This window comes from Danio aesculapii, chromosome 19 (genome assembly GCF_903798145.1).
Source record: "Danio aesculapii chromosome 19, fDanAes4.1, whole genome shotgun sequence".
Lineage (NCBI taxonomy): Eukaryota > Metazoa > Chordata > Actinopteri > Cypriniformes > Danionidae > Danio > Danio aesculapii.
Genome location: NC_079453.1, coordinates 11,395,014 through 11,422,503, shown reverse-complemented (window position 1 = coordinate 11,422,503; position 27,490 = coordinate 11,395,014). Strand labels below are relative to the sequence as shown.

At 34.6% G+C, this 27,490-nt stretch overlaps 1 long non-coding RNA gene across 1 annotated transcript in view; it reads right to left on the bottom strand.

The window, feature by feature from the left end:
• Positions 1 to 749: 749 nt before the first annotated feature.
• LOC130247146 (uncharacterized) overlaps positions 750 to 27,490 on the bottom strand; it is a 48,107-nt gene continuing 21,366 nt past the window's right edge. The window contains exons 2-5 of the long non-coding RNA XR_008839498.1: positions 19,301 to 19,356; positions 7,009 to 7,092; positions 1,109 to 1,162; positions 750 to 830 (exon numbers count right to left, since the gene is read on the bottom strand). This is a non-coding gene — a long non-coding RNA (uncharacterized LOC130247146). The remainder of the gene's footprint in view (positions 831 to 1,108; positions 1,163 to 7,008; positions 7,093 to 19,300; positions 19,357 to 27,490) is intronic.

The following is a 27,490-nucleotide window of genomic DNA, read 5'->3' as shown; positions in this document are numbered from 1 at the left end:
GGAAACCTCTCAGGTTTCATTAGTAATATCTTAACTTGAGTTCTGGAGATGAATGAAAGTGTCATGGGTTTGGAATGACATCAGGGTATAAGATGATGATACTGTCCTTTTAAGGAGTGGGAATGTTTTCTTGTGTGCAGACATACACATAGCAACCACAGCCTTGCGGTCTGAAAAAGCTACATTTCAATGCCACAAAATAAATGAATGCTTTTGTGAACAGAGCGCTGTGTTGAAGAACAGGACTGATTTCTCCATTATTGTTTATTAATGGGCATCTTTACATTCTATAGTTCATCTCTGATATGAATCCTCGATTGAAGATGAAGACACACTTGAGAAAGCAAATCAATCTGTGAAGATAATAAAGACCTTCTCAAAGCTGGAAATACAATTTTGAGAGCCTAAAAACACTAAATGGTAAAATTAAATCTCTATCTATCAAGCCTTCATGAATTGACCTGTTTTTTAAACATCTTACTTACTGCCCTAGCAAAAGCGACTGATAAGAATGTCTGATTTGGATAGTATGAAGAACTAAGAAATTGCACATGATTAACAAGCAACTTCAATCAATTTCATATACAGTTCAATAGAAGAACAAAATGCCTTTCATCTGTTTCGTTTTGAAATTCTGCACGTCTAAAACCAGAGAAAATGAATACCGCCTTTGAATCGATGTAGTTTTTAACTTCGTATCCATAATGAAGATTCTCAATCTGCCAATATGTGAACTCAAAGGTTAGTTTAATTGGCCAAAATTTATCAAATACTTTAATTTAAACTGATTACTCACCAGGATGTATTTCCAAACCCTTATGATATAAACTCTGCGCAAAAAGAAAAGGAAAAAGCTTTAGGTTTAACATGCGACAATCTCTGAAATGAATTTACAAACTGAATCAATTAACAGAACTGCCACAAATAATTATATTAGGATCACAATGTAATATTTATTCAATCCTTCCTGCGTAAATACTATCATTAACTAACGGCATGCTTTGGATTATTTTATATTTCTACTACATGGACATTAGCTATTAACATGTCACCAATTTGTAATCTGATATAATATTACCCTCTAGGAGATTTATAAAATTTTACTTACTCAAATATACTGAATTTTCAGTGGTTCCGATTGCTTTATGTGTCCTTTTTTCTGCTGAACACAAAAGAAGATATTTTGAGAAATAAACATTTACAAACCAGTAACTATTGACTTGCATAGTAAAAAAAAAAGACTATTACAAAGCTTCTACAAGAACCGAAGAGTTTGTCGTTGCTGTTTACATCTTATAATCAATGTGAAAAAAGGTTCAATTGCACCTGTTTGTCATATAAATTGTTTGTGTATTTTCAGAAGACTTTCAAAAGAGAAGCAAATCTCTCCGATTTCATGATGCACTTATAACTTGAGTAGGTGGGCGGGGCTTTCTTTTTTTCCTTCATTTTCTCATAGCAAACTTTGATTGTAGATTACCAAAACAAACTTTTGTATTTCAGTGGATTAACTTGCACAGATTAATTATTCAATTCAAGAATGACAATGCGAGCTAGCAAAACAAACATTGTAGATTTTGATTTCAGGTGAACTTTAAGTATAAGGATTTGTCGATGCGAGTCATGTCAGCAAATTTAAACTTGTACAAGAACCAATGAGTTTGTTTAAATCTGATGATCAATGTCTATATGTGAAAAATATTCAATTAAAGCTTTTTGTCATATAAATTGTTTGTGTATTTTCAGAAGACTTTCAAAAGAGAAACAAATCTCTCTCGTTTCAGGATGTACTTCCAACTGAAACAGAATATTGAGTAGGTGGGCGGGGCTTTCTTTTTTTCATCATTTTCTCATGGCAAACTTTGATTGTAGATTACCAAAACAAACTTTTGTATTTCAGTGGACTAACTTGCATGGATTAAATATTCACTTTAAGAATAACAATGCGAGCTAGCAAAATACATATTGTTAAGTTTTGATCTTACACGGACTTTAAGTATGATACATTTTCATCAGTTAGGTACGGTACCTGACAAAAGTCTTGTTGCCTATCCAAGTTTTAGGAACAGCAAACAATAACTTGACTTCTAGTTGATCATTTGGTATCAGAAGTAGCTTATAGGAAAGGCAAAGGCCTCTAGATTACACTTATTTTACCAAAATAAAATATGATCATGCTTTGATTTTTAATTAGGACAGTAAGGTCTGACTTTGCTTAAACAAAAGTCTTGTCACTTAACAGAAATAAGTGTATAGAATAACCAGTATAGAATATAAAGTCATGGTGCAGAGGAAGAAGAATTAATATTGTGTATAACTCCTATGAGCTTGGACGACTGCATCCATACATCTTTGCAATGACTCAAATAACTTGTTAATAACGTCATCGGGAATGGCAAAGAAAGCGTTCTTGCAGGACTCCCAGAGTTCATAAAGATTATTTTCAAGAGTTCATCTTACCCCAGACTTGCTCAATAATGTTCATTTCTGGTTAGTGGGCTGGCCAATCCTGGAGCACCTTGATCTTCTTTGCTTTCAGGAAATTTGATGTGGAGGCTGAAGTATGAGAAGGAGCGCTATCCTGCTGAAGAATTTGCCATCTCCTGTGGTTTGTAATATAATCGGCAGCACAAATGTCCTGATACCTCAGGCTGTTTATGTTGCCATCCACTCTGCAGAGCTCTCACTCGCTCACATACTGAATGTAACCCCAAACCATGATTTTCCCCTCACCAAACTTGACTGATTTCTGTGAGAATCTTAGGTCCATGTGGGTTCCAATAGGTCTTCTGCAGTATTTGTGATGATTGGAATGCAGTTCAGCAGATGATCCATCAGAAAAATCTACCTTCTGCCACTTTTCCAAATGATCACTTATGAGTCAAGTTATTATTTGTTGCTCTTACAACTGAAATCAACCATTCTTTTAGAATAAAAAACAATAAATTTAAATAAACAATTCTTTAAACACCAAACAGTTAACATTTCGATTGAGCCACTGCTTTAACAAGAAATGGTTCATGTTCTCATTGTTACTCTTCGAGACAGAGACCCAGACACCCTCAGACACATATGCTGGACAGCTCTGTTCCTCTGACAATGACAGAGATCTCCAGGGTGAGACATGAATGCGATCCAAACATTGACTGCATTGCTCTATTCAACCGCTTTCCCACTCTCTGTCCTTTTCACAGTCAACCGCTTTCATTTTACAGACTCAAAATAATCTGCGAGCTTAACTGCTAACACAACTTGGCCTATAGATTGCTCTTCATACTGCCGTGCTTTAGGTCACTTTTGCGCTTTGCTATCCTTTAAGACTTTTTGTCCTTCTCTCCCTGGCTCGACTCCACCCTGTCTTCCTCCCTCTTTCTTTTTCTTTCTCTCACTGCCACATTCACAGTCCAATCACGTGCGAATGCGGCACGATGGTGCCAGTGCCAGCTTTTTGCCAACCTAAGTGTCTGTGTGTCTTTGCCAGCATGAATCATTGGGACATAAGGTCACACACTTGTCATGATCTTAATCATCAGACCACACCGTGATGAAGATCTGACTTGACCACATTTTTGGAAAGTTTTGAAGTGTGTAGTGTTTTGAATTCTCATTAAAAAGTGTCATTTAAATAAGCACAATGCGACGAAGATTCAAAGTTTATCACGCATATTAAACTTTTATAGTGTCAGTTAACAAAACTCCTTCTCCCTGCCCACATCCTTCTTTTACTCGTTTCATCTTATTCATTCCATTATTTCTACTGTCACTCTTCATCTCCTCTCTTCTCCTCTTCATTACCCAAGCCCTCTCCCTCCCCATAAGCCTGTGTGTCTGTCTGCCGATACCTTATTCAAAAAGCCAGCGAATGGCAGGTTGCTATGGGAACTTGCTGCTTGGCAACTTGCTGGCTTGGCGATGTGCCCATCGGTTGCCAGGGCAGTGTTGTCAGTGGCAGCTAAGTGCCGTGCCAGCTGTGTGCGTCTGGATGTGGATCTATAATGTGTTCATTTTGCTTGTTTCGACATCCGTAAGTTACAGTTGAAGTGAGAATTATTAGCCCCCCCTGTTTATTTTTTTTCCCCAATTTCTGTTTAACGGAGAGAAGATTTTTTTTCAACACATTTCTAAACATAATAGTTTTAATAACTCATTTCTAAACTGATTTATTTCATCTTTGTCATGATGAAAGTAAATAATATTTGACTAGATATTTTTCAAGACACTTCTATACAGCTTATAGTGACATTTAAAGGCTTAACTAGGTTCATTAGGTTAACTAGGCAGGTTAGGGTAATTAGGCAATTTCTTGTATAACGATGGTTTGTTCTGTAGACTATCAAAAAATATAGCTTAAAGGGGCTAATAATTTTGACCTTAAAATGGCTTTTAAAAAATTAAAAACTGCTTTTATTATAGCCGAAATAAAACAAGTAAGACTTTCTCCAGAAGAAAAAAAATTATCAGACATACTGTGAAAATTTCCTCTCTCTGTTAAACATCATTTGGGAAATATAAAAAAATTAATAAATTCAAAGGGAGGCTAATATTTCAGACTTCAACTGTAAATGCACCGAGTAGGGATGCTTTTGAGTTTGCTGAGATTTAAAATAAATAAATAAACAATCATACAATGTATGACTTGGAAAGACTGTCAGGTCAAATTTAAAGCAGTATGTTGTAAATCTTTTAAAATAATAAACATTGTTTTTAACAGAAACCAACAGAAAAGTATAATCTTTTTATAATATTATATTAAGTAATATGTTCATTCATTCATTCATTTTCTTTTCGGCTTCATCCCTTTTTTAATCTGTGGTTGTCACAGCGGAATGAACCACCATCTATTTATCCAGCATATTGTTTTACGCAGCGGATGCCCTTACAGCTGCAACCCATCACTGGAAACATCCATACACTCTCATTCACACACATACACTACGGACAATTTAGCTTACCCAAGTCACCTATAGCGCATATCTTTGGACTGTGGGGGAAACTGGAGCACCTGGAGAAAGCCCACACGAACTCAGGGAGAACATGCAAACTCCACACAGAAATGCCAACTGACCCAGCCGAAGCTCAAACCAGCGACCTTCTTGCTGTGAGGCAATCGTGCTACTCACTGTGCCACCGTTAAGCCCTTTATATATGAATATTTTATAATAATATTGTTACATCAAATTTTTAAGTGTTTATACATCATGGTAGTATTGGTTTTTAATTTATGGAATAAAATATTTTTGTAATATTGCACAGAATTAGAAAAATAAAAAGGGTGACTGTATAAAGGTAAGAATAATAAAAATAAACAAAATAATAAATAAATAAATAGATAAATAAAAAAAATATTTTTGTAATATTGCACTGAATTAGAAGAATAAGAAATTTGACAGTATAATAGGAAGAATGATAAAAAATAAATTAATTAATTAATAAATTAATAGATAAATAAGTAAATAAACAAATATTTTAGTAATTTTGCACTGAATTAGAAGAATAAAAAGTGTGACTATATAATGGGAAGAATGATTCATTTATTATTTCAAATAAATGAAATACTAAATAAATAAATAAATAAAACATTTTAGTTATATTCCACTGAATTAGAAGAATAGAAAGTGTGACTGTATAATGGGAAGAATAATAAAATAAATGAAATAATGAATGAATGAATGAATGATTAAATAAATGAATGAATAAATAAATAAATAAATAAATAAATCAAATGTTTAGTTATATTCTACTGAATTAGAAGAATAGAAAGTGTAATTGTATAATGGGAAGAATAATAAAAATAAATGAAATAATAAATGAATGAACGAACGAACGAACGAATGAATAAATAAATAAATAAATAATTAAATAAATGAATGATTGAATAAATAAATAAAATATTTTTGTAATATTGCACTGAATCAGAAAAATAAAAAGTATGACTGTATAATAATAAGAATAATAAATATAAATGAAATAATTAATAAATGAATTAATAAATAAATAGAAAAATAAATAATTAAATAAATAAAATATTTATGTAATTTTGCACTGAATTAGAAGAATAAAAAGTGTAACTGTATAATGGGAGGAATAATAAAAATAAATTAAAAAATCATTTATAAATGAATAGAGAAATAAATAAATAAATAAAAATATTTTTGTAATATTGCACTGAATTAAAAGAATAAAAAAGGGTGAGTGTGTGATGGGAAGAATAATACAAATAAATGAAATAATTAATAAATAAACATAGAAATAAATAAATAAATAACCAAAAAAAAAAATTTTTGTAATATTGCACTGAATTAGAAGAATAAAAAAGGGTGAGTGTGTGATGGGAAGAATAATACAAATAAATGAAATAATTAATAAATAAACATAGAAATAAATAAATAAATAACCAAAAAAAAAAATTTTTGTAATATTGCACTGAATTAGAAGAATAAAAAGTGTGATTGTATAATGGGAGGAATAATAAGAATAAATGAAAAAATTATTAAATTAATAAATAAATAGATAGATAGATTAATAAATAAAAATGATAAATAAATAAATAAATAAATAAATAAATACAAACAAAATTAAATGTAATAAAAATGTTAACAAAAAGTTGACCATTTGCTTTATGCAAAATATTATTTTTGTCATTATCATTGTGTAGGAAAATATACATACTGTATTTCAATTGTAAATTAAGCAAACGTACTTTTTTATGTATTTATCTTGTTTAAAAGTATCTGTATTACAGTATTAAAGTTATAAAAAATACAATTTCAAGTGTTGCTTAACTATTAAATAGCAATTTTCTTTATACAAAATTCTGCTTTTTTTATCTGATTTTAGGAAGAAAATTACCACATTTTCACAATATTTATCTCTCAAAAACATTCAAATCATTAACTCTAAACACACAAAAACCTCAAATATCTGAAATTTCATTCAGTCACGATGTATAATGAGAGTCATAACGATATAAAAGCCAAGAAAAAGCAAAAATGTGATTTTCATTAATACCATACAAGCTGAAATTCTTTCCGTCATTCCATTCCTGCAGAAGGAATAACAACGACCAGTCCAAATGTTAGTCCCTCAGCATTCCTGTAATCAGAAATAACATTTAAAATCATCTAATGACCGTATTAACAGATTTACAAGGCTTTATGCTTTACACCAAACCTTTCCAAAAAGGCAATTAAATGACAAAGTCGGCACAAATTCGGTCTATTTTTATAAAAGACATGTTTTCTGCAGCAGGATTGCCTTTAGATGCTTTTATCAGTGTACAATATCAGATAACATTTACACTGTATATACAGTAAGTGCTCCTCGACTAATGTAGAGATAATCAGCGAGCAGAAATTTGAGCTCCACATGTTGATGAAAAAGTCTTTAGGTTAAGAGCTGCGCTCACACTGAATTAATAACCTATATACACTCCCTGACAAAAAAAATTGAAGCTTGACTTCTAGTTGATCATTTGGTATCAGAAGAGGCTTATATGAAAGGCAAAGGCCTCTAGATTAGGCTTATTTTACCAAAATAAAATATGATCGTGCCTTGATTTTTAATTATTTTATTAGGACAGTAAGGTCTGACTGTGCTTAGACAAAAGTCTTGTCACTTAACAGACATAATGTTCAGTATAGAATTTAAAGTCATGGTGATGTGGAAAATTAATTAATATATTGTCTCCCATGAGCTTGGACGACTGCATCCATACATCTCTGCAATGACTCAGATAACTTATTAATAAAGTCATCTGGAATGGCAAAGAAAGCGTTCTTGCAGGACTCCCTGAGTTCATCAAGATTCTTTGGATTCATATTCAATGCCTCCTCCTTCATCTTACACCAGACATGCTCAATAATGTTCATGTCTGGTGACTGGGCTGGCCAATCCTGGAGCATCTGGTCCTTCTTTGCTTTTAGAAGCGTTGATGTTGAGAAGTACGAGAAGGAGCGCTATCCTGCTTAAGAATTTGCCCTCTCCAGTGGTTTGTAATGTAATGAGCAGCACAAATGTCTTGATACCTCAGGCTGTTGATGTTGCCATCCACTCTGCAGATCTCTCGCACACCCCCATACTGAATGTAACCCCAAAACTATGATTTTTCCTTCACCAAACTTGACTGACTTGTGAGAATTTTAGGTCCATGCAGGTTCCAATGGGTCTTCTGCAGTATTTGTGATGATTGGGATGCAGTTCAACAGATCTAAAAATCTACCTTCTGCCACTTTTCCAATTGATCGACTACAAGTCAAGTTATTATTTGCTGCTCTTACAACTGGGATCAACGTCAAGACTTTTGTCAGGTAGTGTACATCATACCATTTATTCACTGAACAATAGAGTCTGCAATATCTAAATAGAAGGAAAGAGCGAATGTGGCATATTACCAAAAAAAAAACAATGTACAACTTGGCTACATTAATGTAACACCACAGGAAAGCCAAGCCAAATGTGAAAATGCCAAATGAATATCTGTAACTGAATTCTATTGAATTGTCGAGTGTGCTTCGCAGTACGTACAGAACATATTTAAAGCAGCTTTACAAAAATAGTTATATAAAAAAGGTGATTTGTCACAAGGAAAAACAGCTTCAGGGTGTGTGCGGATGTACGGAAGAGGAATTCATTGGATTGAAAATCTACTAAACTCTTCAACATTGTTGATTTGATGAGAAATGTAATGAGTTGAAGGATCAGGAGCAGGTAGCATAAAAGAATGTTTTAATGAAATACATGTGAATTGAATTAGGCGACGCAGTAGGTAGTGCTGTCGCCTCACAGCAAGAAGGTCGTTGGTTCGAGCCTCGGCTGGGTCAGTTGGCGTTTCTGTGTGGAGTTTGCATGTTCTCCCTGCATTTGCGTGGGTTTCCTCCGGGTGCTCCGGTTTCCCCCACAGTCCAAAGACATGCAGTACAGGTGAATTGGGAAAGCTAAATTGTTCGTTGTGTATGAGTATTACTTTTATTAATGAACTGAACATATGAATGTACTATTTTTTAAATCGTGTTACTTGAACCTTGAGTAATTACATCACGATCCACTAAATGTATACTGAATGATTCCTATATTAAAGTCGTTTAGACGGTAGTCCAATATATACATCATCCCTGCATTTTAAATGCGATTTTTCTTTTAAAAGAAGCATTTTCTGCTCTCCAAGCCTGCATTTACTTCAAGTACAGCTAAGGCATAGACTTTTTAACATACCATTTAAAATAACTGTTCTCTATTTAAATCAGTGCTGAGCAAAGACTAATCATGATTAATTGCATCCAAAATAAAAGTCTGGGTGTGTCTTCATTCATTCACCACAGCGGAATGTACCGCCAACTTATCCAGCTCATGTTTTACGCAGCGGATGCCCTTCCAGCTGCAACTCATCACTGGGAAACATCCATTGGGTGTGTATTGCATACATTAAATATTTATATGTCATGCATAGACATACATAAAAACAAAACCGTACAAAACTATTTTGTTATATAGATATTTAAATGTATATATAATTTGTATCATATACATATACACAGGGGCGGCATGGTGGCTCAGTGTTTAGCACTGTCGCCTTAGTAAGGAACTTTCACTTACTGTTGACCTGATGGCATAGAAAAAGCTCTGCTTCTTGGAAAGAATGAAGTTTAGTAGCAAATGTTTGACATATTTTAGATCTACATCTTTGTCCAGCTGTCAAGACGTCACTACAGTACCAGAATATGGGATTAGCAATTGATGAGTGAATGAGTGTATGGTTGTTTGCAAGTACTGGGTTGCGGCTGGAAGGCCATCAGCCGCGTAAAACATATGCTGGAATAGTTGGTGCTTCATTCCGCTGTGGCGACCCTCTTATATATAAATAAGGGATTAAGTCGAAGGAAAATGAATGAATGAATATATCTATATAGTATATTTAATATATAAATAAACATTTTTCTTAAATATATACATGCATGTGTGTATTTCATTCATTTTCTTTTCGGCTTAGTCCCTTTATTAATCTGTGGTCACCACAGCAGAATGAACCGCCAACTTATCCAGCACATGTTTTATGCAGCAGATGCCTTTAGAACTGCTATCCATCTCTGGGAAACATACATCCACTCATTCACACTCATACACTACGAACAATTTAGCCTGCCCAATTCACCTGTACCACATGTCTTTGGACTGTGGGGGAAACCGGAGCCCCCGGAGGAAACCCCGCGCGGGGAGAACATGCAAACTCCACACAGAAATGCCAACTGACCCAGCCGAGGTTCAAAACAGCGACCTTCTTGCTGTGAGGCGACAGCACTACCTACTGCGCCACTGCCTCGGTGTGTATTTATACATGCATAATAAATATACACACTACACACACATATATTAATTCAAAACAAAGTTTTATTTTGGATTTAATTAATCGCAATTAGTCTTTGCTCAGCACTAATTTGAATACATTTTTAAAAAGTAATTTATTCCTGTCATTTCAGTTGTTTTGAGCATAATTACTTTCCAATTTTCAGTTCAGTTTCCTCAGTTTCAGTTTCCTTTTATTTTGTCATTCAAAACATCACAATAAAATTGTAATGCAGAACGAAATTACGTTGCAACAGACCCAACAAGAACATAAAAAACATCACTATACAAACATTATAAAATCCTGACATGATAGACAAGCCTTATAAATTCATAAAAATATAAAAATATAGTTATATAAAATATAACCTAATTTAAAAAGAAATCTCAGTAAAGAGTAACTTAATACTAAAATACCTATTTCACCATTTGTTATAATAGTTATAATATTAATAATTTATGCTAGTTTAACTATTTATTGATTTACTATTTTACACTAGCTATCAATAGTGTTTAAGAATTGGTCTTATTCAAAAGTCTTATAATGACAGGATAAAAACTATCACGAAACCGCACTGATTTGGTCCTCAGGCTTCTGTAACGCCTGCCTGATGGCATAAGCGTGAGCAGGCTATGGCCAGGGTGAGTTGGATCCCTTAAAATGCTATTAGCCCTAGACTTGTTGAACAGATGGTTCAGAAGACCAGCGTTTATCAGAAATATAAATCTTTACGACATTATACAATAAATGTCTTTATCACCTTTGTATGAAAAGTGATAGACACAATATTAACTTAAGTTTAAATTTATATTAGTAATCATTAGTTATTTCAACAGTGAGAAAAAAACACGTTTATTATAGTTACTATATTTTATGTTCCTTTAAAAATACAACTGAATTTTATTAGTAATTATTAGTAAAAGCAGAAATTAAGTCAAAGTGATTAGCCTTCCTGTGAATTTCTTTGATCCTTTTTTAAATATTTCTCAAATGATGTTGAACAGAGCAAGAAATTTTTCACAGTATTTCCTGTAATATTTTTTCTTCTGGAGAAAGTCTTATTTGTTTTATTTCGGCTAGAATAAAAGCAGTTTTTAATTTTTTTAAACCATTTTAAGGTCAATTTTATTAGCCCTTTTTAGCAATTTGTTTTTAGATTATCAACAGAACGAACCACTGTTATACAATGACGAGCCTTATTAACATGAATTAACTTAAGTCTTTAAAATACACTTTAAGCTGAATACTACTATCTTAAAAAATATCTAGAGAAATAATATGTACTGTCATCATGGCACAGATAAAAGAAATCGGTTATAAGAAATTAATTATTAACTTAGCCCTTTATAAAGTTGAAGTCAGAATTATAATTTCTAATATTCTAATAATTATAAAATCTAATAACTGATTTATTTTATCTTTGCCATGACGACAGTAAATAATATTTTACTAGATATTTTTCAAGATATTTCTATACAGCTTAAAGACATTTAAAGGCTTAACTAGGTTAATAAGGTTAACTAGGCAGGTTAGGGTAATTTGGCAAGTTATTGTTTAACGATGGTTTGTTCTGTAGACTATCGAAAAATATATAGCTTAAAGGGCTAATAATATTGACCTTAAATGGTTTTTTAAAAATTAAAAACTGCTTTCATTCTAGCGGAAATAAAACAACTAAGACTTTCTCTAGAAGAAAAAATATTATCAGACATACTGTGAAAATTTCCTTGCTCTGTTAAACATAATAAATAATTCATATGTTGGCGGACTTGAGACGCAGAGAGGAGTTGACCACAACAACAAGGTTTAAGTCCAGCGAAGAACGGTTCCAGAAAGTGTGTAAGACAAAAACTAAAGCCAAAAAATATAATAAACAAATAAATAACAGGTTGAGTATGTGCTAAAATCTAAAAAATAAATAAATAATAAATCAGGAAAGGGCTTTTCTTTTTCTGGATTGCTTTGCAAAAATTTGTCGATTGGGTTTAGGAAAGTTGGTGGGCACTGGTCAATTGGCGCTTTTTAAAACACTATCGTTTGGGTTTGGGGAAGGGGCTCTTTGGGGGGATCGGTCAGTCGGTCATTCATTCAGACAGTGGCCTCTGGTGGATTTATATGAGAACAGCAGGCGCGAAGACAAATTTGAGATTTCAAAAAGCAAACACAGCGGCCTCTGGTGAATTCGTTCCTGGAACGTATTTGGCGCTCTCCAGAAATGTATATAGGGGTACATTTTCAGAATGAGCCTGGATTGAACTATAATGTTTAGAAATGTGTTGAAAAAATGTTGAAAACAGGAGGCTAATAATTCTGACTTCAACTGATATTAACATCTTAATTTTTATTATATTTTGCATTTCCTGTGATGGTGTTGCCTTACTTAAGAATACAAACACACAAAGACTCTTAACAAGACCTCAGTCTAACACATAAAACAAAATAAAAATAAAAATTTCCTTTTAATAACCCTGAATTTTGCTTACAAAAGAGATTCTGCAGAGATTTTCAAGAAACCGCAGCTTTAATTGTGTTGGCTGTAAGGTTCGGCTCAATTCATTCCTTCAGGACAGTGATCAATAAGGCATCTGTGCTTCAGTCTACATCATTACACAGACCTGATACGAGAGAGACCTGGACAAGTGTGTGTTAGTGTATGTTCTAACTTCACTCCAACAACACTGATTTTAGAATGAAAAAGTATGCAAATAATCATAAAAATGTTTCTTTTTTTTTTTTTTGCAGAGAAGACGTGACTGGTGTGTGTGTCAGCAGTGGTCTGAGCAGCCTGTGTGTCCTTGTGTTTGCACAATGCGGCAGAGGGCGGAGAACTAAATCAATAAGAAACAAATGAATTCAGATCAATATTGAGTGGAGTGATGGATAAAAGGGGATGAAGGAGAGAAAGACTGACAGAGAGAGGGGGGGGGGGGGAACGTACAAAGAGCCTCTTAGATGCACTAATGCACTTCAGCGTGAAGATCATTCTAGATGTTTGTGGTGCTGCTACTTAGAAAAGTTGTCTTTATGGGCTGTAAGGTAAATAATTACCTGCGATTTTCCTAAAAATTCTCTTTAATATTTAAAAGATAAGTAAAGGAGATGGCAAGATCTGTGCTAATTATTCACTTTGGTCTAAGCCTTGAAAGGGATTCACCATGGTAACCATATTTTCTACCAAAATTCCCCTAGTAACTACAGTTATCATTAGTACGGTAATTTAAATCATAAAAACTGCTGTGGTTTTACCATGAGATGAGTTGATATGAGTGTTATGACACATCACAGGACTGAACTGTCAAAGTGTTGATAGTAATATAATATAGTTTTATATTCACGTAATATTTATAACACAGGCTCATTGGAAATGCGTCAGCCTACTTCAACGTGTTTGATTGCAGTTTCGTAAAATTAATGATATGTGGCAGTATGGGGCAACAGCTTTTGCTTCTTTTTACATTAATGATAATTACGGGGACATATTATGGACGAATCAAGGATTATTTTCATGCAGTTCTTTGCGTAAGACCAAATAAATACCACGAAACAACACAACAGTGTCTATTATTAGTAATCGAATGCATTTTCTTAACCTATTTATCTACCTCAATTTTATTTAGTCAGTTTGCTTGTTAGTTTGCTTTGTATGGAGTCCAGTAAAGCACGGCTCCACAAAAGAGGTAAAAGCAATGTCAAATCAAAGTAAAATTATGTGTTCGGGGTGCATTTTTCTCTTACGTTTTTTTAAAAACACTATTGGTTGGATTTAGATCAATGGTTTGTATTAGGGCTGTGTGATTAAGCAAAATCTAATCGCAATCGCGATTTGAAACGTTGCAATTAGCTAATTGCAAGAGGCTGTGATATGAAATATATAAAGTTGAAGTCAGAATTATTAGCCCCCCTTTGAATTTTTTTTCTTATTTAAATATTTCCCAAATGATGTTTAACAGAGCAAGGAAATTTTCACAGTATGTCTGATAGTATTTTTTCCTCTGGAGAAAGTCTTATTTGTTTTATTTCGGCCGGTTTTTAATTTTCTGAAAAACCATTTTACGGTCAAAATTATTAGCCCCTTTAAGCTATATTTTTTTCGACTGTCTACAGAACAAACCATCGTTATACAATAACTTGCCTAATTACCCTAACCTGCCTAGTTAACCTAATTAACCTAGTTAAGCCTTTAAATGTCACTTTAAGCTGTATAGAAGTGTCTTGAAAACATCTAGTAAAATATTATTTACTGTCATCATGGACAAGATGAAGTTAAATGAGTTATTAAAACTATTATGTTTAGAAATGTGTTGAAGAAATCTCTCCGTTGAACAGAAATTGGGGAAAATAATAAACAGGGGGGCTAATAATTTTGACTTCAACTGTATATATAAATGCGGTACAAACCGTAAAAGTAATTTCTAATTTTTACAGTAAAATACCGTATTTCATTAATTTATACATGTAATATGTCTGTATTTTGAATTACCAACATCTAAACATCAGCTACTAAACACCAGTATGGTAACACGCATAAAAAATTTAAGTCATGAAATAAACATTGTTTATCAACATTAGATGTAACATAAATCTCTAATGTACATAACTGATGGGGAAACAACTAAAAAGATCCATAATAATGTCAACAAAAAGCATAAAAAGTGATGTGCCATGCAGGGAATTCTGGGAAAGTCAATTTACAGTTATTCGCTGTATATATTATAGAAACATACTGTTAACCAGTTTATGGATTTTTATTGTAGCATTTTTACAGTCTTTTACCATTAAAATCAAGGGCATTCTTACAGTGTAGGTTAACTAGCCAGGTTAGGTTAAATAGGCAAGTTATTGTTTAACGATGCTTTGTTCTATAGGCTATCGAATAAATATATAGCTTATTTTTAAGGGGCTAATAATTTTGACCTGAAAATAGTTTTAAAAAAATAAAAACTGCTTTTATTCTAGCTGAAATTAAACAAATAAGACTTTCTCTAGAAGAAAAAAATATTATCAGACATACTGTGAAAATTTCCATGCTCTGTTAACATCATTTGGGAAATATTTAAAAAAGGGAAAAAAAATCAAAGGGGGGCTAAATATTCTGACTTCAACTGTATGTGTATATATATATATATATATATATATATATATATATATATATATATATATATATATATATATATATATATATATATATATATATATATATATATATATATATATATACACATATATATAATTCTTAGTTTTAAAGTGTTTTATGATGATTTTACTGTCTGTTTTTTGTTTAATTAATCTTGTTTCAGTTATTTATGTTGAATTATTGTGCACATTGTGTATCTCGGCTCAACAAGTCACAATTTTATTCAGTTGAAGGATAGAATGACAATAACTTACTTGAATTGAACTAAATTGTTTCTGCTTCTGCTAAACACAAAAGAACACTGAAGTGGAATCTCAATTGCGACCGGTTACCAGCATTCTTTAAAGTATCATCTTTTGTGTTCAACAGAAAAAAAGGTAAAACAGGTTTGGAACAAATGGAGGGTGAGCAAATAATCACAGAATTTTCATTTTGAGTTAAAATAACTATCAACGTTCAAATCTGATGCGCTGTTTAATAACCTATTATAAACCATGCTGTGCGTTTAAGAATTCTGTGATGAATAGAGAGCTCACAGAGGCATTTCTTTGAAACCTTTCATAACATCCCAAACTGTCACTTTTCATCAATTTAACGTGTCCTTGCTGAGCAACCTTCAAATGACAGTGTGTTTAACAAAACATAAAACAGCAAATCATTCTAAATTATGGCCTATATATGCTATAAACCACAGAGCCCAAATCCACATATGCTACACCCATCACTTAACCAAACCACATCATTTGTTTGAGAAGATCCCCACAGACTCATATCATCGCAGTCTGTCATAAAACGCATATCTATAAGCCTCAATTTAGCTAAACGCAAGTCACTTTCCGAAGCAATTTCTACTGAGGTACATTGTTCACAACCACAGCTTTATATTTTCCCATGAACTTAAATGGAGGAAATAAATGGAAGCCTGCTCGCATAAGAAATCTTTATTTATTTATTTACTCATTTATTTACCGCGTTAAGTGAAGAAGCGAGATGTGTGTGCGTGTGTGTGTTTAAGAGGACATTAAAGGAGGGAGGCAGAAAAGGATGAAGGGATGGAAATCTATAGTAATTGAACTATTCTGCAATCAACATTCAGTTAAACGAGTGACTCATGCAGGCGAAGGCGAAAGAGAGAGAGAGAACAATGCAGGACGGAGAGAAAAGGACATGCATATATAGTGACAGCAGATTTGGTAGCAGCCTGCGATTTTAAATGTCTTGAAACCTTGAACCTGAACTTAATTATACTTACACTTAATTAATCTTTTTGGTCTGTGTGTCTTACTTCGCTGGCATTTACAAGGTTTCATGCATTAAAGAGATAGTTCACCCCATATAAGACTGCTTTACTGTTTAATTATGAGGTATTTATCCAACCCAGGCTCAAACCACTATATATATATATATATATATATATATATATATATATATATATATATATATATATATATATATATATATATATATATATATATATATATATATATATATATATATATATATCTGGAGAGCACCAAATACGTTGCAGGAGGTACATTTATTTGCAGTTTTTGTTTTCGTGAACCCACCAGAATCCTCTGTGTACGCTTTTTGAGAGTTCTAATTTATTTTGCGAGTACCATTCACGCCTGCTGTTCTCACATAAATCCACCAGGGGGCACTGTCGACTGACTGACTGACTGATCAACTGACCCACCCTCCTCCTTCCCTAAACCCAACCAATAGTGTTTTCAAAAGCACCGATTGATCCGCCCACTAGGGTTGCACGGTTTAACAGTACTATGGTAGTATCATGATACTATGGCTACAATATACTGGCGGTGCCACTGTGTTTTGTAAATAGTAGTATCGTCATTAACAGTCTATCTACAATACATAATGTTGCATGTGGAAAATTCACAAAAATGCTCACACGTTTGTGGAACAATAGACCATTTTATTAATCTATGGAGCGCTTTAAGGTTGCAAAACTGTAGAATTTGCGCCTTTTGTGGTAGCCTATTGCACGTTTTCGGATGCTTCAGTTCGAATCTGAATCAGTTCATTTCTGCTCCTGTCAATATAATTTAGTAGCAACAACAATCGCAACAATCTCTTAGAGAGTGACTCACAATGCGAAATTTTGAGTTACTTTGAATTACCTTATAAGACCGAAAAAAAAAACAATTGACGAAAAACCCAAAATAGCAACAGGAAACATTGAAAAAATGTTTGACCACTTCATATAACCTAATTTTGTTGGTAAAATGCTCTTTTCGTAACAAATTTCGTTAGGTATGATTTATATTAGGGCTGGGCAATTACTTGAAAAGTAATCAAAATCGACATTCCTAACATTTAATTGATCAAATTTTTCAAGGTTGATTTATTTCTATTACTTTCCTTACCGCATGTGGAGTCATGTGACCCCGCTCTGTTAAGACTGATTTATACTTCTGCGTCGAGTATGTATGGTGCGGCACAGCCTTCGCACGGTTACATACCCGTGCACCTCACAAAAATGTAACTATACCCCGTGAAGACGTGAAGCGCAGGCTTTGTGCTTGGTCAGTTTGATGGTGGGGACGAGCGTGGGTGGCGCGGATTAATTTCAATTGTTCAACGTTGATGTTCAATAAATAATCATAGATAGTTAATAGTGTTTCGTTCAACTATTTTAAAATCACGTAATGCACCCTTCATTCAAAAATCTCTCACTTGTAATATGTGAGCATATTTAGTGTACAAAACTTGTCAGTGAACTATGAGGGCAAAAAAATAAATAAATAAAAAAATCATTCATTAATTAAACAATTCAATTAATCTACATTTAGATTTTAGGCCAAATCGCAAAGCCCTGATTTGTCTTTATATTTTCTTCGTATCTTTATTTTAATGTATTTTTTGTTAGCCAGTTATCTACAAAATAATCAAAAAGAATCAATACATTTTAGGTGAAGTGACGTTCAAAAAATACTTTATTCATTAATAAGGGAATTATTAATTAAATTCAATTAAGCCTATTATAACATATAAAATATAGTATTTCTGACAATTTTCTTTAGTTTATAGATTTGAGATATGAATTACAGTATCGCAATATTATTTGATATCATAATACTTACACTACATGAATTATTGGTATCGCGACAACCATATCGCCCACTCACTTCCCTAAACCCAACCGTCAGTTTTAAAAAGCTGAAAAAAAAAAAGAAAAGCCCTCGCCTGATTTTTACTACGCTTTCAGATTTTACCACATCCTCCCCCTGTTATTTACTTGTTTATTTATTTTTTTGGCTTCTGTTTCTGTCTTACCCACTTTCTGGAACCGTTCTTCACCAGACTCGGACCCTGTCATTGTGGTCAACCTCTCTGCATCTCAAGTCAGCAGGTAAGCGTGAAAAGGAACAGCATCAGACAACCATATGGCGTTCGTTTTAAAGAAGAAATGCAGCCATACGTGTGTCTGGCTACATAATATGCGATCTCCAGAAATGTATATAAGGCTATGTTTTCTGAATGAGCCTGTGTTGCATTTATCTGTTCTAAATTCATCCATTTAGAGCCACATTATACTGTATACTTCACCTTGACACCTGATCTGTGTTATCAGGGTGATAATGAAGTGCACAACAAACTCATCCCTACATAGTCAACATAATATTTACACCTTAGTAATCGGTAATTATATTAGCAACTATAATTGTATATTATTAGCCGCTAACAGACTGATAGCAATGTAAACAATGCAATTACAGTAAGAGGTAGATAAATTATTCATTGAATTCATAAAAATGAGAGACGTTTGTTCTTGCTTCCCTTTCCCATCTTAAGCATGCACTTACTTTACTTGCTTTCTTATGTAACTGCCACTTCTTCCAGTGAAAGAAGAAACTGTGATCTGGAAGAAAAAAAGCAAGGAGAGAAAGAATAAGTGTGATATAAAAGATCTGACTCATGTATCAATTCAAGGTCCATTAAATATACATCTAAGACATTCAGACAGGACACTCAAATCAAACATCCTAATTTCGCTACACAGGATAACTAGCTAGCTAGCATTTTAGACAAACAGACAGACTGATTCATCTAGAAAGCTGTCTGGACGGATAAACAGATGGATGGACAGACAGACAAACAGATATTTAGATAGCTATCTGGACGAATGGACAAACAGACGAAAAAATAGTTATCTAGTTAGCATTCAGGACAAATAAACATATGGACGGACAGACTGACAAAGTTTTCTAGCTAGCTATCAGGATGGGCAGAAAGAGAAAGCTATCTAGATAGCTGTCTGGAAGGTTAAATTAATAGACGGACAAACAAATATCTAGCTAGCTGTCTGAACGGTTCAACAAACAGACAGAAAGATAGTTATTTACTGTAGCTAGCTATTAGGAAAAATGGACCAATGGACTGACAGACAGACATAAAGTTTTCTAGCTAGCTCTCAGGATGGATGAATACACAGAAAGACAGACAGACAAAGTTATCTAGATAGTTGTCTGGAGGCATAAACAGATGGACGGACAAACAGACATTTAGACAGCTATCATGACGGTTCACCAAAAAATAGTTATCTACTGTAGCTGGCTGTCAGGAAATATGGACAGATGGATGGAAAGACGAACAGACACAGTCTGAGGAGCCAGACGGATGGACAGGTAAACAGACAGACAGACATAATGTTGTAAAGCTAAATGTCTGGATGGATAGATGGATAGACAGACAGAAAGTCGGACTAGACAAATGGATGCATGGATAGACGGACAGACGGACAAACAAACAGACATACAGTTATAAAGCTAGATGTCTGAATAGATAAATGGATAGACAGAAAGACAGTTAAGACAAATAAATGCATGGATGAATGGACGGACAGACAGACAGACAGACAGACAGACAGACAGACAGACAGACAGTTAATTGGTCATCTGTCTGATTGGCCAGACAGAGAAAAATAAAGTCATCTAGTTAGCCGTCTAGATGGATTGATGAACAGACAGACAGACAGACAGACAGACAGACAGACAGACAGACAGCATTATCTAGCTAGTTGTCAGGATGGACGGACAGACAGAAAGCCAGACAGACAGTTATTTAGCTAGCTAGCTCATATTACAAATAGACGGACAGACAGGCAGACAGACAGTTATCTATTTAGCTGTCAGGACTAATAGACGAAGAGACAGATAGACATAAACTTATCTAGATAGCTGTCTGGATGGATGTATAGACAGTTAGAAAGACAATTTAGTTAGGTGTCTTAGTGGCCAGACGGACGGACAGACAGACAAAGTTATCTAGCTCCCTGGATGGATAAATGAACAGACATAGTTACTTAGCTTGTTTTGAGGATGAATGGACAGACATAAAGCCAGACAGACAATTATCTAGCTAGCTGTTAGGACGAATGGATGGACGGACAGATAGACAAACAGACATAAACTTATCTAGATAGGAGTCAGGACGGATGGATAGACAGACATACAGAAAGACAGTTATTTAGTTAGCTGCTTGAGTTAGCCAGACAGACAGACATAAAGTTATACAGCTAGATGTCTGAATGGTTAGATGGACAGACAGACAGACAGCGTTATCTAGCTAGCTGTTAGGGCAAATGGACAGACAGACAGTTATATGGCTAGCTGTTAGGATGAATGGACAGACAGACAGACAGACAGACAGACAGACAGACAGACAAAAAGGAGTCATCTAGATAGCTGTCTGGAAGGACGGACAGATGGATGAATAAACAGATAGATAGATTATAGATATGGGATATCTTTGTGAGCTCTGATCAAACAAAAAATATGAAACAGTCCCTGACATCTTAATAAGCGACTTCAAATGTTTTTGGGGGGTTAAAACAGAGCGTCTTGTCTTGAATTGAATTTCTATGAGTGTCCCAGAGCTCTCTTGAGGGCCTGTTTAGCCACTCAGATCAATACAACTTCAGAGACTGTTTACACAAATGAGTGTGAGAAGAGTGCTGTGTGAGGAATGGTTGCTAAAGAGATAGTTCAGCCCCAAAAATAAAATCTAATTTTCATTAATTGTGATGTTTCAAACCAGTAGGACTTTCTTCAATTTGAGAAGCACAAAAGAGCATTTCGAAAAATGAACATTTTTGTTCATGAAATGAAAGTAGTGCTATTTTAATTCAAAGCTGACCTTAACTTACCGCCTTTCAATCAACAAAATACTGAAAGTCATATCACGAATGGCGTAAGGGTGAATAAATGATGACTTATTGCTAGGCCCACATGGAATCTGCAGATTTCCACAGATGTTTAGCCAATCATTAGCTATGTTTCCATCCAAAAATGTGTTAACTTTATGCGCAAAACTATCTCATAAAATATGTGCAAATAAAGCAGCGTTTTCATCCAACGAGTCAAAGAGAACAAAATCGTCACTTCCTGATTAACTGGCACCAAATGTAAAAAGTAGAAACGGAATTTGCTGCAGTAGGAGAAGCTGCGTAAATCTTTTCCTAATTTAATAAATGACCTGTGCCTCAGGAGACGATGCCGACACGCAATGAACGTGCGGTGTCGTTTAAAGGCGTGAGACGCGGAGCACAGACGCTCTTGGTAATTACCTTTTGTAATCTCCTAAGGTAATTAGTAATATAATAACACTTTAATAACAAGCATTTTAAAATGCCCAAAACAACATTTCAGATGTTTTACCGTATGCTCAGCCTGCTGGTTTGTCCATTCACACACATTTTTATCATCACATGATCACTTATAACAAAATCACATGACCTTTTTTTAATGCGCATGCTGGAATTTGTTCAGTAAAAGTGTTTCCATCGCAGTTTATGGGCATTTTCTCTTATCGAATAAAAAGTTTATCCAACTCAGTTATGCGCATAAGTGTTTTTTGTGCATTTACAAAATTTATGCGCATCTTGGCATTTCCATCAACCGTTTTTTAAATGCGCATATCCAAAATGTGCATAAAAATAGGTGGATGGAAACATAGCTATTAAGTCTATTTATTCACTTGTATAAATGTGTGTAAATTTATATTTATTCAGTATTTAAATTCATTTCAGTAATATTATTGACTAATATCAAAATGTTCATATAATTTATTTATAATATAGTCTGTGAAGTATTATTTTCTGTCTTTTACTAGATATATTACAGTGGGGGAAATATGTATTCAACACTTTTCTTAGAAAACATAATTCTAAAGGTGCTGTTGACTTGAAAATTTCACCAGATGTTGGTAACAACAACCAAAGACATCCATATATGCAAAGAAAACAAATCTAATTAGTTTACAAATTAAGTTATGTGTAATAAAATTAAATGACACAGGAAAAGTATTGAACACATGAAGAAAGGTAGGTGTAGAAAGGCAGTAAAAGCCCAGACAACAGCTGAAATCTTTCAATAGTTCTTCAGCAACCCTCTGTCCTTCGTTATTGTAAATTAATATCAGCTGCTTCAGTCTAACATCTACATTACCAGGATGATGAAGATGAAACCAGAGTGGACATTTCAGCAGTACAATGATCTAGAATACAGCCAAGTAAACTTTCAAATGCCTTCAGAGAAAGAAAAATTAAGTCGTGGAATGGCCCAGTCAATCACCTGACTTGAATCCAATAGAAAATACAAAATAAAGATCAGATTTGATAGATGAGACCCACAGAACCATCAAGACTTGGTAAGACAAAAAAAGAAGCCAAAAAATATAATGTAGTAAAATCTGAAAACGTGGTAAAAATATGTGCTTTTCAAAATACTATTGGTTGGGTTTAGGAAAGAGGGAAGGTGGGCGGGATCGGTCGGTTGGTCAGTCATTTAGTGAGCTAATAAACAGCGGCCTCTTTACGTGAGAAGAACAGGTGCGAATGGCACTCGCGAGAGAAATCTGTGAGATCTGAAAAAGCATACACAGCGGCCTCTGGCAGATTCACGAAAGCAAAAACTGCAAAAAAAACTTAGCTCCTCGGACGTATTTTATTCTCCAGAAATGTATTTAGGGAAACGTTATCAGAATCAGCCTGGGTTGACAAAAATCTGCACAGAAATACAAAAAACGGCTACAGACTCTGTCTGGCCCTACTTATTGCCAAGAACAATCCCTCTACCAAACTATAACTGCGCATTACATTAACAAAAAGTGTTAATGAAACGACCACGACTGAGTGCCAGATCTACTTCGCACTGTTACACAAAACTATCCAATCAAATGGCAAGAAACAGATGTGCGGTCCAATTAGTGCAGCCCTTTGAGAACGAGATCTACAAATCACACACACAACCAACAGTACCAGGCACTCTAATGCACCGATAACAGACACAGCCTCTGTTTCTCTGTCTCCAATCATCATTTCTCTCACACACACACACACACACACACACACACACACACACGCACACACACACGCACACACACACACACACACACACACAGGTTTGCATATAGATGAACACTGAAGTATCTGCATTAAGATTCTCATTCGCATGCATATAGAGGACACACACACACACATTTCGACTAGTTCACACAAATACAGTCTCTCTCCTTGTCTCGCTATCGCTCACACCCAACCCCCCACCACCTCAGGGGTTGAAATTCATGTGCGAAATAAATAGAGAGAGAGAGACAGACAGAGAGAGAACACATGGGGTAACGCAGGAGGCTGGTGAGGGAACGAGAGAGGAAAAGGGGGGAGGGGAGAATCAGGCAGGAAGACAGTGACATGAGGACAATGGAGGGAAAAAAAGAAAGTCAAAAACGAAAAAAGGAAGCATGATATCGAACAAAAAGAGAGGGTCTGGACGTAGGTACGACTTTGGCGGGGAATTTTCTGCATCAACCTGGAAACATTCCAACACACACACACAACATGTGGACACATTCCAGCAAGCCGCAGCTGTTAACCCTTACACCGCAACTGTACTCCTATAATTACCGCTTCTTCAAAGAAACGTATGTTCAGACAGACCGCTGCTCGATATTAAGTGCAGTATATTACACACGCTATCAGCTCCAATCATCAGATCCATCCTACACAGTGAAATGTCATTGCCTCTAACGGTGATATTCTCAATGTCATGACAACTCAAACTCAGGCAGACGATCCCACCAAGCTGGAGAACTCAACATAATAATATCCCAAAGCTCTCCGCGTAAACACGTTCTGAACGCATCGCCTTGGGCGTTCAGAATAATGGTCAAGGATATTCAATGGCAAATTTATAAACTTTGTCGCTTGAACCATTTTTGCTAGGGCTGCACAATATATGGTTTCAGCATTGATATTGCAATGTGTGGATTCACAAGAGTCACATCGCAAGATATGCAATGTTGAGACTGGATTATGTTTAATAAGGAGCTACAGAATTTTATTTAATTACTGTATTAATACAGAATTTACACGATTTATGCAAAAACAAAAACGTTTTTCAGAATTTTTATCTCGTTTCTAGCCTAAATACCCAAATTTCAGAGCAAAAACAAGATTATTTTACTTAGCCCATTGGCAGATAATTTAGCTTGCTTTGAGGAAAACTCTTAATTTTGCCTTATTTCTTCTGAAGTTGAAAACAGAACACTTTTTTTTACTTGATCGAAGAAATGTTAAATTGTCTAATGTGAATTTGAATCTAATTGTGCATCACCTTTATGTCCATTCAGTCAAAGTGACAATGAATTATTTACCCAAGTAACAACTTGGTGTTTTATGTTCAATCCATTTAAATTTGTAAAAGCGATTAAGTTAACTTAATCGAATTGTGTTGGGACAACATGAAGGAATTGTGTGGAACCCAGCATTTTTACTGTGTTTATGCATTCTATCATTCACTCAGTATGTACATTTAATAATGTTAAAATGATTTGATATTTATGAATTATGTGTTGTTTTGTGTGGAGGTCGAGCCTGTACACACTCCTGTCATTAGCTGTGATTTTTTATTAATTCAGTTTGATTTTATTGAACAAACAGCTGGAAAAGTTGCTGGAATCTTCTGGTTCTGGACAACTTGTTGTCAGATGTTACTTAAATTCTGAGAAATACAGTATTTTATTCATATATAATCAATACACTGGCTACATGGTGGCTCAGTGGTTAGCACTGTCGCCTCACAGGAAGAAGGCCGCTGGTTCGAGCCTCGGCTGGGTCAGTTGGCATTACTGTGTGGAGTGTGTATTTTCTCCCTATGTTGGAGTAGGTTTCCTCTGGGTGTTCCGGTTTCCCCCACAGTCCAAACACATGCGCTACAGGTGAATTGAATAAACTGAATTGGCTGTAGTGCTTGTGTGTAGATGAGTGTGTATGGGTGTTTCCCAGTACTGGGTTGCAGCTTGAAGGGCATCCGCTGTGTAAAACATATGCTGGTTGGTGGTTCATTCCACTGTGGCGACCGCTAATGAATAAAAGGACTAAGCCGTAAGAAAATTAATGAATAATCAGTACACTAAGATAATTATGTAAAATGTTTTTTGTTTTTTTTCATCTGGCATATGCTAATTGAAGAAATAGAAAGTATAATATAACAGAAATTGGTTTTAATGGAAACAATAGCAACTGAAAACATAAATAAACTGAAGCATTTCAGATTTGTACATTTTCAACTTCAACAAATATTCCGACAATAACATATATATTCTTTACACAGGCAATCAATCAAAAGTCAGTGAAGCAGCAAATGTAAGCTAAAATGTAAATCAGGCTGAAGGTATTTATTAAAACAAGTGCTGATTTCAGCTCCAAACTCCCATTGCAAGTGTATTTTAGACTACAAAACCAAAAGTTGTAAAAGTTTAAGACTATTATAAAGTGTAAAAGTTGTGAATTGCATCTTTCTCTGGTTGTATAATAGCTTTTTGCTCCGAAGAGTCAATTCAAATACTGCAAATTCTCAGGCTTGAATTATAGACGCAGGCATTAAATGCATTTTTATGTCTTTGTGTCGGGCAATTTGCAAAGTTGATCCCTCATTAATGCAGATTTAGAGCTCTATTGTTAATGACGGTAAGATTACACAACAAAGACCCAATTCTATCTGCCTTCCCTCTGCTAAAGATGCATATTCAGTGTTTTTCAAAATGCCTCCCGATCAAATTAGCGGGAACAATGAACCTAATACTTTAAACCAGTAAACAGCCTCTTTAATTTTCAGCCCATGTTTTCCAAATGCATTGTTTTATGCTACTGACTGGAAATTGTATCATTCAGCTAATTGAGACATCTGGCTGAATCACACGCTGCGGTGAGTTTGTACTGAGCGCGTGCGTCTGAATGAAGAGCTATGTGTGGTCTCTCGGCTCGGCTCTGAGATGCGGGAGGATGATATGAGCATGCCTGAAAGATGAGTTATGAGACCCTCGCAGGATTTTAAAGAAATGCCAATGTTCTCGAAACTCCATCCTCTCCCCAAACCCCAACTGCAGAAATAAACCCTAAGTCTATCACTGAATCGCACTCACATTTGCACTTAATTGTAAAGAACATCTGGTGATAGTAGCGGCACAACCTTTACGACTCACAATCTTTTCCTCTCAATCACATCATAATGTAGAAACAATTTAAAATGTTGATTGTTTCTATAATGTAGATGTTAATTTTTAGAGCTTAACTCAGGCTACGTCTGAAGCGGTTTAACAGCAGTTTCGTCTAAAAGCATTCCAGGCCCAAACTATAATTTCAATTCTATTCGTCATCCACACTAAAACAACTAAAAACGCTTTCGTTCTGTATTCCGTATCCTTACAGATGTAAGACGATTTTAACTGTGTCGTTTTTGCCTGGCGTTTACTTTACATCCCTTTGAAAGTTTTCGTCAAAATATCACAACTGTGGTCAGCTTCCGTCAATAAACTATAGCTACCAGTAAACATTCTGTGTCATATGATGAGAGGCAATATGGAGCATGTACAAACTGATGTTAGTTAGTTAATAAAGCTGTGAAAACGAACAACATTCAAAACATCTGCTTTACAATGCATATCTGTCAACCCTCTCGTTTTTCCCAGGATTCTCTCATATTTTAAAAATATAT